General features: G+C 37.8%; 1 protein-coding gene across 4 annotated transcripts in view; it reads left to right on the top strand.

Annotated features, from left to right (window-relative positions):
• Positions 1-14,457, top strand: part of PLCB4 (phospholipase C beta 4) — a 360,059-nt gene that overhangs the window by 126,007 nt on the left and 219,595 nt on the right. For all 4 annotated transcript variants that reach the window (XM_076010932.1, XM_076010929.1, XM_076010931.1 and 1 more), the window contains one exon: positions 13,243-13,302. The gene's annotated coding sequence lies outside the window, so the exon portion shown is untranslated. The remainder of the gene's footprint in view (positions 1-13,242; positions 13,303-14,457) is intronic.

Genomic DNA, 14,457 nt, shown 5'->3' with positions numbered 1-14,457 from the left:
ATTGGAAGATAGTTTGGCAGTTTTTCATTGTGTCAAACATACACTTAAATATAAGCACAACACCTTCTGTGCTACTTGTGGGTATTTACCTAAGTGAAATGGAAACTTATGTTTAAACTAAAATCTATACAGTAATATTCATAGTAGCCTTGTTTATAGTCACCAGAAAGTAAAGACAGCCTAAATGTCTTTCAGCTAAGGAATGAAAATACAATGTGGTACATCTGTATAGTGAAACACTATGCAGCAGTAAAAAGGAACAGGCTATTGATGTGTGCATTAACATAGATGAATCCCAAAATGCATTGTGCTAAATGAAAGAAGCTGGAGTCAGACTTGAAAGGCTATATACTATAGGATTCTATAGTGAGGGCAACATTACAGGAATAGACCACGGATTAGTGGTTGTGTGGATTGGGAGGAGGGGCTGACTACACAACAGGGGGGAGTGTTGGGGGTAATGGAACTGTTTTATGTCTTGATTGTATGGTTAGTTACATAACTGTACGCATTTGTCAAACTCATAGAACTATACATTAGAAAGGGTGAATTTTACTGCATGTGAATTAAAACAATAAAAATAAAGAATTAATTCTCTTGATCACTAAAACCGGTTATACCTCTGAGTCCAGGCATTGGTGAGGCCTGAATGTCCTACGTGGGGGAGCACACCCAAGTCTTAGTTATCCGTTACATTTTTACTTGAGTTGCTTTGGTTTCCTAAAGTGACTTTGTCCTGCATCAGATACTACTCATAGCATGGTGGACCCTGACTCTGATGTCAGAAATAGCGGTGGTGGAAAGCCTTCCCTGTTCTCCCGGAAGCTGTTTCACCCCCTCAGAGGGACCTTCCTAGGTGACTAGCCTTGCTCAGTGGTGGTGATGTTGACAGAGGCTGGGATCTTGTCCTGCATGTTCAAACCGTAGATAAATCAGCTTGCTTTAGTTTTCTTATAAAAACAAATAGAAATGAATAGGAAATAGAATTAGAGCAGGCTGTTTTCTGTACAAATTATTCTAGGCTGTGCATTTAGGGCCCTTCTTTTCAATACAGTACCTGATTCAGAGCTCTGGCATCAACAGCTGTGTTCTGGGCCTTGGAGAGTTTGCAGAGTTCAGTTCTATCAATAAAAGCCAAGCGATTGCTGTACCTGCCCTAGTGGGCCAGCTTATGAGGTCATGTCTCAGGGAACAGATGGCAGAGGAGTTGTCTGTGGCTAAAAAAAAAAAAATGTGAGACACATAAATACCAATCCAAACTTACATAATTCATAACCAGGGAACTATGCATTGGAAAGTTCTTCTTTTTCTGTTCTCATTTGCTGGCTAGAATATACATTTTATGTTTGTGAAGAATGTGAATATGAAAAGGTTCTTGAGGTCATAATTTTAGACTATTTTGAGTCCTCTGCCTTAGGTGTATCACTCTGCTGTCTTACGAGTGCTATAAACCTAGATGAGTCATGAAACCAGCTTCCTACCAGCAGATTAGGAGTGAATCACAACAGATTAAAAATGAAATATTTCTCTCTCTGGCATTATTCTAGAGCAGCAGCTCTTGAGTTTCCCATGTTACTATTCTTAGTTTAATTTGCACAGTCATTTTCTCTATATGCATAGTTGTTTGGATGCAGAAATAAAGGAGTAGGTAAGGATTGTAATTGAATATCCACTCTGGGTTGCAGGAATGTGATAGGCGCTGTCTGTGGATTATTCCATTTAACTTCACAACAAGGAGTGAGGTAGATAATTTTGCCACTTGGCAAACAAGGAAACTAGGTCCAGGAGAGGTTAATTGACTGTTATTCTCAAAGATAGGTCTCTCTCACTCCCAAACCCTCTCTCTTTATATTCCCAAGGCTCCATTTGGGAATAGTGTTTTTTTTTTTTTTTTTTTTTTTCCCACCTCCTTGTCACTTGGAATGGTGGGTGGAGATTGCGCTGTTTTTTTTTTTTTTTTTTTTGAGACAGAGTCTCACTTTGTTGTCCAGGCTAGAGTGAGTGCCTTGGCGTCAGCCTAGCTCACAGCAACCTCAATCTCCTGGGCTTGAGTGATCCTTCTGCCTCAGCCTCCCGAGTAGCTGGGACTACAGGCATGCGCCACCATGCCCGGCTAATTTTTTTATATATATATCAGTTGGCCAATTAATTTCTTTCTATTTATAGTAGAGACGGGGTCTCGCTCTTGCTCAGGCTGGTTTTGAACTCCTGACCTTGAGCAATCCGCCCGCCTCGGCCTCCCAAGAGCTAGGATTACAGGCGTGAGCCACAGCGCCCGGCCGATTGCGCTGTTTTTTGAGATTGAGCCCTGGAGATTCTTCTCAGACCGGTCTAAGAACCAGGTCTTGCCCCCTGGTTTTACTTTTCAGAATCCCAAGAGCTTTGGCCTCATTTAATATATTTTTTAAAAATCTGCCATGCCATAGCTGATAACTTGTTTTTTTCTCCCCCATGACTGCCTTTAGGGGAAAATTGAGTCTCACAGTTGTGTGGCTCTGAACAACAAACCCACAAGGCTTTCTTATTTTAATAATTCTACTTATAATCACCATACCTAATTAGGAAAGCAAAGGGGGGGGGAACCTCAAATTGCAAAGGTTCAAATATAGTTAAAATGTCTTTTAGCCCAGTTTATATACACTGTAGTCACTAGAAGTCTCTTTAATAATAGAAATTAGCTACTATTTTTTATCATTGGAACTCTAGTTCAAGGTAGATTCAAGTTGGCACCACTTGTGAAATTCTCTTTTCAAGCCAGATCATATTTTCCGGTGACAATCCAGGCTCTAAGGCTTTCATTATGAAACAGTTCTGCAAGAAATCTGCAGAAAGTAAAGATGTATTACGTTGGATAGAATTTACCACTGGACGGGATTGGGGAATTAGCCCCTTGAAATGTGGCTAATTCGAATGGTGATGTGCTGTAGTAGTAAACTACACATTGGATTCTAAAGATTTAAAATGAAAGAAAAAATTGAAACTATCTCAATAATTTCATATCAATTCCATGTATTAATATATCAAGTATATAAGAAAATTTTGTATATACTGAGTTAAATAAAATACAGATGGTCCCTAACTTATGATGGTTCTACTTACAACTTTTTGACTTCACCATGGTATGGAAGTGATATGCATTTCATAGAATCCATGTTTCAAATTCTGAATTTTGATAGTTTCCCAGGCTAACACTTGGATAAGTTACTCTTGAGATGTTGGGCAGTGGCAGCTCCTGGTCAGCACACAATCACAATCACAAGGGTAAATAACCATGAGTTATTCAACACTATGTTGTAAAATAAGCTTTGTGTTAGATGATTTTGCCCAACTTTAGGCTAATGTCAGTGTTCTGAGAACATTTAAGGCAGGCTAGGCTACATGGTATTGGTAGGTTAGGTGTGTTTTCAACTTACCATATTTTCGGCCTAACAATGGATTTGTCTGGATATAACTGTCTTGTAAGTCAAAGAGCGCCTGTGTATCATCAAAATTAAATTTATCTTTTTTAACTTTTAATTTTGAGGTTACTATAGATTCATATGCTTTTGTAAAATACAATACAGAGAAATCTCATATGTCCTTTACTCAATTTTTTCGACTGGTAACATCTTACAAAACATGGTACAGTGGCACAACCACAAAATTGACATTGATGTGATCCACTCACCTTATTCAGATTTTTATAACACATATACTCATTCGTGTATGTATGCATGTATGTTTAGTTCTATGCAGTTTAATCACCTGTGCAGATTCATACGACATCACCACAGTCAAAAGATTCAAATAATTCCTAGGGATCCCTGTGCTACTCTTCCGTAGCCACAGCCATTCCTATTCCTTTTCTCTTCCCTCACCCCTGGGAGTCACCAGTATGTTCTCCATCTGTATAATTTTGTCATTTCCAAGAATGTCACGTAATGGAATCGTTTAGTATATAACTTTTGTCACTGAGCAAAATTCCCTTGAGAGTCATCCAGGTTATTGTGTTATCAATAGTTCTTTCCTTTGGATTGTTGAGTAGTATTCCATGTTTCTTTTTATCTTTTTAATGATGCTAATAGAAAGTATAAAATTACATATACTTTTTGCATCTGAGGCTTTCATTGTATGTGTATTGGACAGCAGTAGTTTAAGGGCATGTTTGTTGGGAGTAATTCTTTTGCATTTTTGTTGAACCTTATATATTCCTATGTTCAGTGGTGTATTTTGTTCTGTTAACTCTGAATCAGGTTATTTGGAAATGAGCAAGAGACCAATGCCTTTAAAAAAATCATTTCAGGAGAGTAAAATGATCTCAGTGTACCTCTGTCACTTCCCTCCTCCTGACTTTTTTTTTTTCTTTCAATTTTTTTGTCATTTTTTGCAGTAAGAAAACCTTTGTATTTCTCTCCACAAAAGAAACTTTTCATAAGGTTAGGCAGCAAGGAAGGGTATCTTGCAACCACTGCCAATGGTATTCAGCACACTGGTTTGAGACTAATTAAATGGCTCATATTTATCTGATATTTCCCCCCTTGAGAGCTTCAGAAACTAACTTTCTTTCAACCTAAGCTTCAAAAAGAAATCAGCTCAGTTAGCTTATGATGGAGGGAAGAAACAGGACACAGGGACACTTCAGAGCAGATTAGAGCTGAGGTAAAGGATAATACCATTTTCAATTAAAATTGCCTGGGGAAATTAGGCAGGCAGAGAATAATTACCTGGGTTGGCATACATCCAGGTTTCTGAAACTAAGACCCCGCTCGGATGTTCTGAGGGGTCATTGACAACCACACGCCGTCAAGGCCCTTGAGATTTATGTCTCCTCTCAAATGTATTTGAGTATTCTGGCTTCAGTGCATGGCTAAGTCAAATTATGTAGCATGAGATGTGCTAACAAATAAAACCCTGTAAAAACCAAGACCCAAAACAAGTGTTATCAGAGAGAATCAGACTTCAGGGTGGTTTTTCTGACAAAATAAATTTACATTTCTGTGATCTCTGCTATGTGACCAGCAGAATGCTAGAGTTGAGATTGACTTGTAGGAGAACATAAAGAGGGCTTAAAGTTTAATTCTAGTCTGTCACCTTCTTAGGCAGAGGGCCCTGGCATGCTAATAGTCCTTGGTCAGTGTCTTGCAAGTACCAGGAAAAATCACCGTGAAAATGTCATCCAACCTAGTTGTGCAAATGAGTCATTGAAAGCAACTCTGCCTTTAGTGCAAATGTCAAGATTTACTATTGTGTTCCCCACACCAGCTCTGCTTCCAATGACCTATGACTACCACTGCTAAGCATGGGTTTCTTGGAGTCTGTGCTGTGTGGCTGGTGGCACCTGGTGCCATGCTGCTACTGCTGTGGCCAGGTGGAATTCATGGAAAAGGCTCGAGGTTGCTTCTTGTTACTTAGAGGAAGGTCTACCTTCTCTACAGTAGAAAAGGGAGCCAGTGGTGTTTCTTCTTTGCTTCTAGTATTAGCTTTTGCTGTGTTCCCAATTTTTTGCGTAATATCTCAATTTCAAAATGGAACATGACAGAAGAAAGCTTGGAAGGAGTGGAAAAGAAAAAGAAGGAATCAATTACATTTTTCCTTTCTCTTCTTCCAAAAGAAGACATACGGGGTAGAGGAATGCCTGTATTATTTTCTTTTTTTTTTTTTTTTTTTAGAGGTTTTCATAGACTTGTTTGAAAAAGGCTACTGCTGGTCTGTAGGGTATTTTTATGCAAATGACAGAATTATACCCCTTTGCAAGGCTGTAGGCCCCACTCACCCTTAGGCTGTGGACTTGAGCCAGGTCTGTTTGAGTGCAATGCATATGTGCTTGGCTACCACCTTTTGTTGTGTAATAGATGCAGAATTAGCCCCTGTTTTACAATGTGCAAGAACAGATGGGTGCACAAGCAGTTGAAGTTTGTAAGAGGAAGGGTCCTGGAGCCATCATCTCAGGGTTGGAATTCACGCTCCTCCTTTTGCTTACTTGCCATATGACTGTAGATGAGTGATATAACCACTCTGTGCCTCAGTCTCTTCATCTGTAAAAAGTTTCTGTTTCATGGAACTCCATGAGATATAAGGAATGAATGTACATAAAACAATGAGAGTAGTACCTGGGATAATAATTGCTCGTTAATTGGCAGTTGTGGTTATTATTTACTTTGCTTCTTCTGAACCTGACAGTTTTGCTCTCGAGCCAAATGTGTTTTCGAAGGGAGATTTCTTAAAGATTCTCATTTTTTTACCTTTAAGAAAATCTTAACTAATATCCCATGTGCTAGTGGATGTATTAAGTAGGATTTTAATTATCTTTGTAGCTTTACTTTAAATATTAATGTGGTTATATATGTGTTGCCTCTGTGTAACTTCTAAATAACCAAGTCATTTGAGAGAAAGAGCAGTTAAATTGGTTGATACCGTGTAGAAAATATACCCCAATTTAATTAACAAATTTCAACATATGGTGTTAATTGGATACTCTGTCTTAAAACACCCCAAATTTTTCATCTTTCTAGGTACTGGGTTTGTGTTTGATTCTTTCTCTTTTAAAGAATATCAGTTTCCTAGACATCTAGTTTCATAAAGTTTAGTTTAAGGTAAAGGAGAGAGACATCTCATATAGATTTAGAATTTGGTATAGTATATGTCTTCTTAGGGTTAGATAATGGCATCCCAAGAACATTAATTACTCTAGTGATGAATTGGAGAATTGTTAAAAATATACTGTCTGGTTTTAATTTTCATTTAGCCTCTCTGCTGGTCATTTAGCTTTTCTTGTGACGTAACCTCAGATCTAAGCCCAAGCTACAAATGCATGTGGAATTAGGTGTAGCAGGCAGAATTCTGAGACGATGGTCCCCAAGACTCCTGCCCCCAGATGTACACCGCCTGTATAATCCCAGGATGTGACTGTGATGGCATGTCACTCCTATGGTTAGGTTATTGTTACATGGCACAGTTGACTTTAAGAATGAGAGTTTGTCTTTGGTGGACCCTAAAAGGGACTGGAGAGAGATTCCATGCAAGGGAAGAAACACGGAAGAAACTAGACAAAAGAATGCAGGCTGGTAATTGCAAAGCCATTACTGTTACTTACAGAAAAAATAACTCATAATAAGCTCCTATAAAGAGCCTTCAGTGTTACATTTTAGAGCTGGCTAGCCACATGAAATGACAGATACAGGAGCTATAAGTTTTCTGGGCAGAGTTTAGAATGGTTTCTCACACTGGCATTTTTAGACTTAGGGAGGGATGAACAAATGGCTAAATAGTTCTCTTGCTGGGCATTCAACTACATGATGGCAAAAAAAAAATTAATATAAAGTAGGAATTTGAAATCCCCTTCCACGCTTATAAATGTTGCTGATGTGGTCTTTCACTTGGGATCACTAACTTGAGGGATGGGTGAGAGGAGAGCACAGCTGAAGGAGTCGGCTGGGTGGAGTGCTTGGGAGGGTGGGGCTGTGGGGACCTTCAGAAGCTGAGCTTTCTCTGCAGGGACAGCTGCCTCTCGGCTGTGGCTGAGTTACCTGCAGCATTCTGTTGCTAAATGGTCCAGATTTCCAAGAGAAGCTGGGATTCCAGATGAAATCTCCCATTTTTTAAAAAAATGTTAACAACCAGCTTAAACTTTAAAAGATCACCGTGGAGTCATGGAAACACACATGTGCCCAGACCAGGCCCGGGGGCAGCCTCTCGAGTGAGTGAGTATAAAGGGGAAGTTTGCAAAACAGAGAATTGGAAGGTGTGAGCTCTGTGAGTTCTGGGATTTTTGTTTTGTTCACTGTCTATATCCCCAAAGCTGTTAACAGTGTCTGGCATACAGTAGGGGCTCAATAATTACCCATAGAGTGAATATGAGGAGCCATAGACATATGAATACCTTATATGAAAGCCCAACGCGATTGGTGAAATTTGTTTCTAGGATTTGATTACTTTTAATGTTGAGACATGATACTCTTTAGGCTCACACGATGTTCTTTTGGCCCATTCATTTTTCTTTTTTAACCTATTGCACAATTCCATTTGAGGATTTTTGTGGAAGTCATTAACTAAGAAAGAGAATGAAGCACGAATGGATCCCTTCTGCGTTGCCCAGGTGCCTTGCTTCTCCCATCTCATTTCACTCTGACCCAGACTTCTGAGATGTGTGCTAACATCACCTGCATTTTACAGATAAGGAGCTGGTTTCAGAGAGGTGAAGTCAATTGCTTGAGACCACACAGCTAGTCAAAGATTGTGCTCAGCTTTTCTGATTGCCAGGCCTCTGCCCTTCTACTTGCTTGCTGCCTGGAGCATGTTCTGGAACCCACAGCATCAGCCATCACCTGAGAGCTTGTTGGAGATGCTGGATCTCAGGCCCCACCTCCGACCTCTACTCAAACAGAACGTGTATTGTAGCCAGATACTTTGGTGATGTGTATGTGTGTTAAAGTTTGAGAAGCATTATCCTATGCCACTCAATATCATTATCATATGCCACTTATGATTGTTCCTGAGTCACTTTTATGGATTTGGCCAAATCTGTGTTTGACCTGAACTTATGACTCATCTATCTTTTCCACTTAAATATATTGCCTTCAAAAGAAAATACAACTGTGGTAAAAAAAAACAACAAAAAACAAACAAAAAAAACTATGCTAATGTGATAATCTTATTATGGTAAATAGCTATAAATAATTATAGTTATAAATCTATGATCAATAGAAGAATGATACCATTTTTTATAAATAGAAGGGTAAGTGCTAATGTACATGCACCACGGTCATTACCTCTCCAGGCACTATCCTGCAGTGCTTCCATTAAGGGGTGGGATAATTTCTCCATCCTTTCAATATGGGCTTGACCACGTTTCTTGCTTTGCCCAATGGTATATTTGCAAGAGCAAGACAGCAGAGGTTTGGGAAGTGCTTGTATGTTGGGTCTTGCCCTCTAGCTGCTTTTGCAAACTTGAGACCACCATGTGAACCAAAATAAAAGGTTATTGATTTAAGCCACAGAGGTTGGAGGTTGTTCGTTACACTGCACAGACTCATAGACACAACTGTTTTCTAACATTCTGTTTGCTTGCAAGACAATAATTTCCATGTTCTGTAGCAGATCAGAGTGAAATGATCTGTTTTGCTTCAATCTTAATCACTTGAAAACAAAATCTAAATAGTGAGTATCTTGGGGAGGGCATTCCATGCTGTTCTTTTTGTGTTCAATACACATATAGACTCCCTAAAACACACCTAGCACTCTCACCCTCAAACATGTCTTGATTTCCCCCCCCCCAATTAAGACATAAAAAGTTCACCCCTGGCTAAAGTTCACTGTTGCATTGAAATCAGGCTATCTCAGACATTGTGGCATCATTAATGATGGTTTGCAGTAAGATATTGATGTTTTCTCATGGTTTGGAGGTAGTTCTGTACATACGCTCTTATCTGGTAAGAGTAAAATAAATTTGTGTATTTTCCATCACAAGGAATCCCATGGAGAATCACAATAATAATTTTTTAAATGTAAATATTTACCATTTACTGTGTTTTCTTGAAGAATGTGAATAAATGTTTTGTCATATTTGAAAAAAAGCCGACTAATATTTACTGGCAAACTTGCTGAAATGCAGCCTTTCTTAAAACAGCTTTAATGAAATATAATTTACACAGCATAAAATGCACTCACTTAAAATGTACGATTCAGTGATTTTCAGTGTATTGACAGCATTGTGCAAACATCACCACAATCTAATCCTAGAAAATTTTCATTGCCCCAAAAAGAAATTCTGTACCCAGTAGCAGTCACTCTCTATCTTCCCTGATCCTCCATCCTAGAAAACCACTTAGTCTTCTTTCTGTCTCTGTGGATTTGCCTATTCCGGACATTTCATATACATGGGATCGTACAATATGCGGTCTTTGTGCCTGGCTTCTTTTGCTTAGTATGATGTTTTTTGAAGTTCATCCATGTTGTCATGTGTATCTGTGTTATATTTTTAATTGCTGAATACTATTCCGTTATATAGATATACTCCCACATTTTATTAATCTGTTCATCAGTTAATGGATTTGGGATTGTTTTTACTTGGGCTATTATGAATAATGCTGCTATGAAAATTTATATACAGTTTCTTGTATGGACATAAGTTTTAATTTCTCTTGAGTACATACCTGAGAATGAGATTACTGGGTCACATGGCAAGTTTATGTTTAACCATTTGAGCAGCTGCCTGACTGTTTACCAAAGTGACTGTGTCATTTTACATTCCCATCAGCAGCGTATGAGGGTTTCAGTTTCTTCAAGTTCTTGTCAACACTTGTTGTTATCTTATGATTATAACTTTCCTAGTGGTTGTGAAATAGTATCTCATTGTGCTTTTGATTTGTATTTCCCTGATAGTTCAGCATCTTTTCATGTATTTGTTTATCTTTTTTTGAGAAATGGCTATTCAGTTCATTTGCCTGTTTTAAAAATAGGTTGTCTTTTTGTCGTCGAGTTGTAAGAGTTCTTACTTTTGAGTTCAAAGTCCCTTATCAGATAAAGGATTTGCAAAAAAAATTTTCCCGTTCTATGAATCATCTTTTCACTTTCTTGATGGTATACTTTGAAGCACAGAAGTTTTTAAAGAGGTCCAATTCATCTATGTTTTGCTTTTGTTCTTTGTGCTTTTGGTGTCATATCTAAAAAATCATTTTCTAACCCAAGGTCATAAAGATTTACTCCTGTGTTATATTTACTTTGAAGAATTTTATAGTTTTACATCTGTGATCCACTTTGAGCTAATTTTTATATATGATGTGAGTTAGGAGTCTACCTTTATTCTTTTGTATGTGAATATGCAGATGTCCCAGCACTATGTATTGAATAGATTATCTTTCCCCATTGAATGGTCTAGGTATGCTTGTTGAATGAAAAATAGCTTTTGTTTACATGAACATCATTATGACTTTTAGATGTTGGGATTTTATTTAACTATTAGGTTTCCTTCTATCTTATGGGAAAATATTAATATCTTTCTTTCTTTGAAAGACCAAAACACAGAGAGAGAGACATAAACACCCCAGACATATTCTCTCTCTCTCTCTCTCTCTCTCATATGCATACAGTTTCTCCTTTTCCAAAGCACCATTCAAGCCCTTAAATACCCAGAATAATAGTATTTGAAAGAAAAACTTGATAAAGTGGGTGGCTTTCATTCACATATTACTATGTGAATGTGGTAATATTATATATTGCCAAGTCAGTTATAATAGTTTGCCTATGATATTCCAGTAGCTAAATAGTTTATGACAAATTACTTATACTCCTTAACTACTTTGTAGTAAGTATTTTAATATTGGCCTTACCAAATGTTGCAATATCTGAGCTATGGACAGAGTTAGAAAGGTTTTTGGAACAATGCAACAGTTTTATGCCAGATGGTCACTAGGGAGTTAGAGAAGGGAAGGGAAAAATGTGTCCAGTCTTTAAGTCTTTGATTACAAAAAGACTTGGGCAGTAAGTGGTTTCTTAAAATGAGGAACATGGCATAGCAGGGTCATTAATCAATGAGCTTTTTTTGGATCTCAGCCTGTTTCAGAGCCCTCAGTGGCATCAAAGAGTTATATAGTTTAACATTCCAGCTCTTGGTGGGCCACTTAATTATTGATCTGTTCAACAGAGATTTATTGAGCATTTTCTATTTGCCAGATATTATGCTAGGTGCTAAGGAGATACTGAGTGGATTTCAGTACACACATAATCACTGTCTTCATGGAATTTAAATTCTTAGATTAATATACATTTAGCTACAATTTCCCATTTTCCTTATGTATGTCAACTTTTGGGACACCCTGCATAATTAAAAATACAAATGTAATATTGAAAATAAGGTGAATGACATGGAAGAGATGGTACCTTAGGGGCTAAATATGGGCCAGGGTGGCTGGATTTGAATGCCAGCTCCATGTGATTCTCGAATATTCTACTCAACTTTTCAGTTTCCTTTTCTATAAAACAAGAGTAATCACAGTACATACATTTTAGAGTTTTTGTGTGGATTATATATAGTGATGCAATCCATGCTTAGAGTCTGGGTCTTAGTAAATACTCACTAAATCAGTAAATCAGTGTACATGATGCTGTATATTCTTAAATTCTATATATTCAAACTAGGATGTTTCTTTCTATAGAGAGTTTGGGGTGCATTGGGTTTTTTTTCCAGTTTCAATTATAAAAGTAATATGTGTTGTGGTAAAATATTACATAGCAGTTAAGTGTTAGATTAAAATCAAAGCCCCCTCTTTAATCTCCCTTTAACCAGTTCCCCAGAGCTACACTCAGCATTTCTTGTTATCCCTCCAGATGTGTTCTTTGCCTTTAACAATGCTATTTCTGTTATTTACATATATATTAGTGAGGTTTGTTTTAATATGGAGGTCATAGTACCCATATTACTATCCTATATCAGATTTTTAAAATTAATACTATGACCTGAGAATTTGTTTTCATGTCTGTCCATGTAGATACAGATATGCTGCTTTCTTTTTCATGGTATATAGTCTTATGTTATATGGATGTAACAGCCTAACTAGGACCCTACAAAAGGGCTCTGCTGTAGATCTATCCATATGGAGATCATGACCTTCACAAGTTCCAAATTCAATCTTTTTACAGACATCATTTTCTCAGGTCTCGATTGCTCTTTCCTGCTTCCCACATGCAAATGGGCTTCGTCTTCTGTGTACTTCTGATACCACTCGGAACTTTTTTCCCCCACTCCATCTTGAAATCTAACTTTCAGCCAAGCCAGAAATCCAATGTCAAATCCTGAATGGATACAAACAACTTATTCACAAAGACAATACAGAAACACACCTATAAAATAACAGCTCTTTTGCAGATAGATGTGATTCCATGGTAAAAAGGATTTTCCAATTACAGTTCATCTAAGGACACTTCACTGCTAATCAGGAAAAGACAATAATATTTGCTTCGAGAAGATTTTAGATAGCCTTTTTGTTCAATTGCAGCTTAATTATTTTAGTAGATTAAGAGGTTGAGTAGTGGATTAGCATTGTAGAGAGGGTATATAGACCCTATACACTGGGTATAGTAATAATATTTTTGATTTGATGACTGTGTGTCTTTGTGTCATCTGTTTGCAAGAAATCTCACTAATATATTATCTTTCTGATATAGTTTAAAAAAAAACAAACATAGATTCAGATTTTGAAGTACAAAGAGCTGTTTCTCTCCATGAGAATTCTAAAACTCTTGTCTGTGTCTGTTTGCTTCCTTCAGGGGGCGGTGCCGTGAGTTTGACTGAGTGGACATCACTTGCAGTTGGTCCAGAGCTGCCTGGTGAGTGTTCTGCACCCTGTGGGTGAAGAGTTGGTAGCCATGGGGTTCTAGAGCTTTTGGTCTGTAAAGCGAATCCCTTCATTCCTGCCAATGCCCCGTCTGAAATGCCTCTCAAAACCACTTCACAGACATTTTCCTTGAGGCAGCGGAACATTAAGCACAATCTCCCAGTGTTTTCCAGGTTCAAGTGTATTCATTCCACTGCTAACCTTGGGTAGTTTACCTTTTGCTACATTTTCTACTTGCTGTCTGTGATAGCTTTGCCTGGATTTGGTAAGCATTGGAAGTTATCGTTGTTTATAATTCTTTTTCTGAGGAGAAATGTATATGATTTTTTAGTCCTATGCAGATTTCCCTTAAGGAAGCTTCCCCCCACTGATGTGAAAAATCACAACTGTGCTTGTGGTCCGTGGGAATCCCCCATTTTAGGGGAACTACTTGTGGAGATGATATAAATAAATTCTTCTACTGCCCCCCTAATGTTCCACTTACCAACCTGTAAAGAAATACTAAAATGGGAACTGGAAATATCTTTATATGGCTGATTCGTTTTATTTATAAACTGTAACTAGCCAATGCCTTATTCTACAGCCAGAGTCTTGGTGGATATGAGAGACTGTTCTTTTCTGATCCTTTAATCAAATTGCTATTTTTAAAATTCTGGTATAAGTAAAACATTTGTGCTGTGTATTACTTCTTACTTTAAGGGACAGGAAGTCATTTTATAGTGATCTCATGAACCAGCAACTTTACTGTTCCTCCCAATAGGTGAACTTCTTGTCCTCGGCACTTAACATCAGCATTTTTTTTTCTTCACTGTGTTGCATGTCCTGTCATATACTTTATTTCCTTCTTGCAGTGCCCATGGCTGATTTTCTTTCAGCTTTTCTGTGCAGAGAGGGAAGAATTGCACAATCTGACACTTCTGCAAGTGATCATTGTTTAATGATGACAAGAGACTATCAAGAAACTAGATTTATTATTGAATGTTCCTACCTATTTTTAGTCAAGAGCACTATATTTTAGTACTCTCCAAGGATGACTCATAAACCATGTCTTAGTAGGCAAAGCAGAATTGGGGGGTGGGAGGGGGAGGCTGAATAATAATTCTCTAGTGACTTTAAATCAGTGTAGACACATCCTCTGCTTTTTACT

The sequence above is a fragment of the Microcebus murinus genome, chromosome 16 (genome assembly GCF_040939455.1).
Source record: "Microcebus murinus isolate Inina chromosome 16, M.murinus_Inina_mat1.0, whole genome shotgun sequence".
Classification (NCBI taxonomy): Eukaryota; Metazoa; Chordata; class Mammalia; order Primates; family Cheirogaleidae; genus Microcebus; species Microcebus murinus.
Note: the sequence above shows the minus strand (reverse complement) of the source record. Positions and strands in the feature narration are given on the sequence as shown.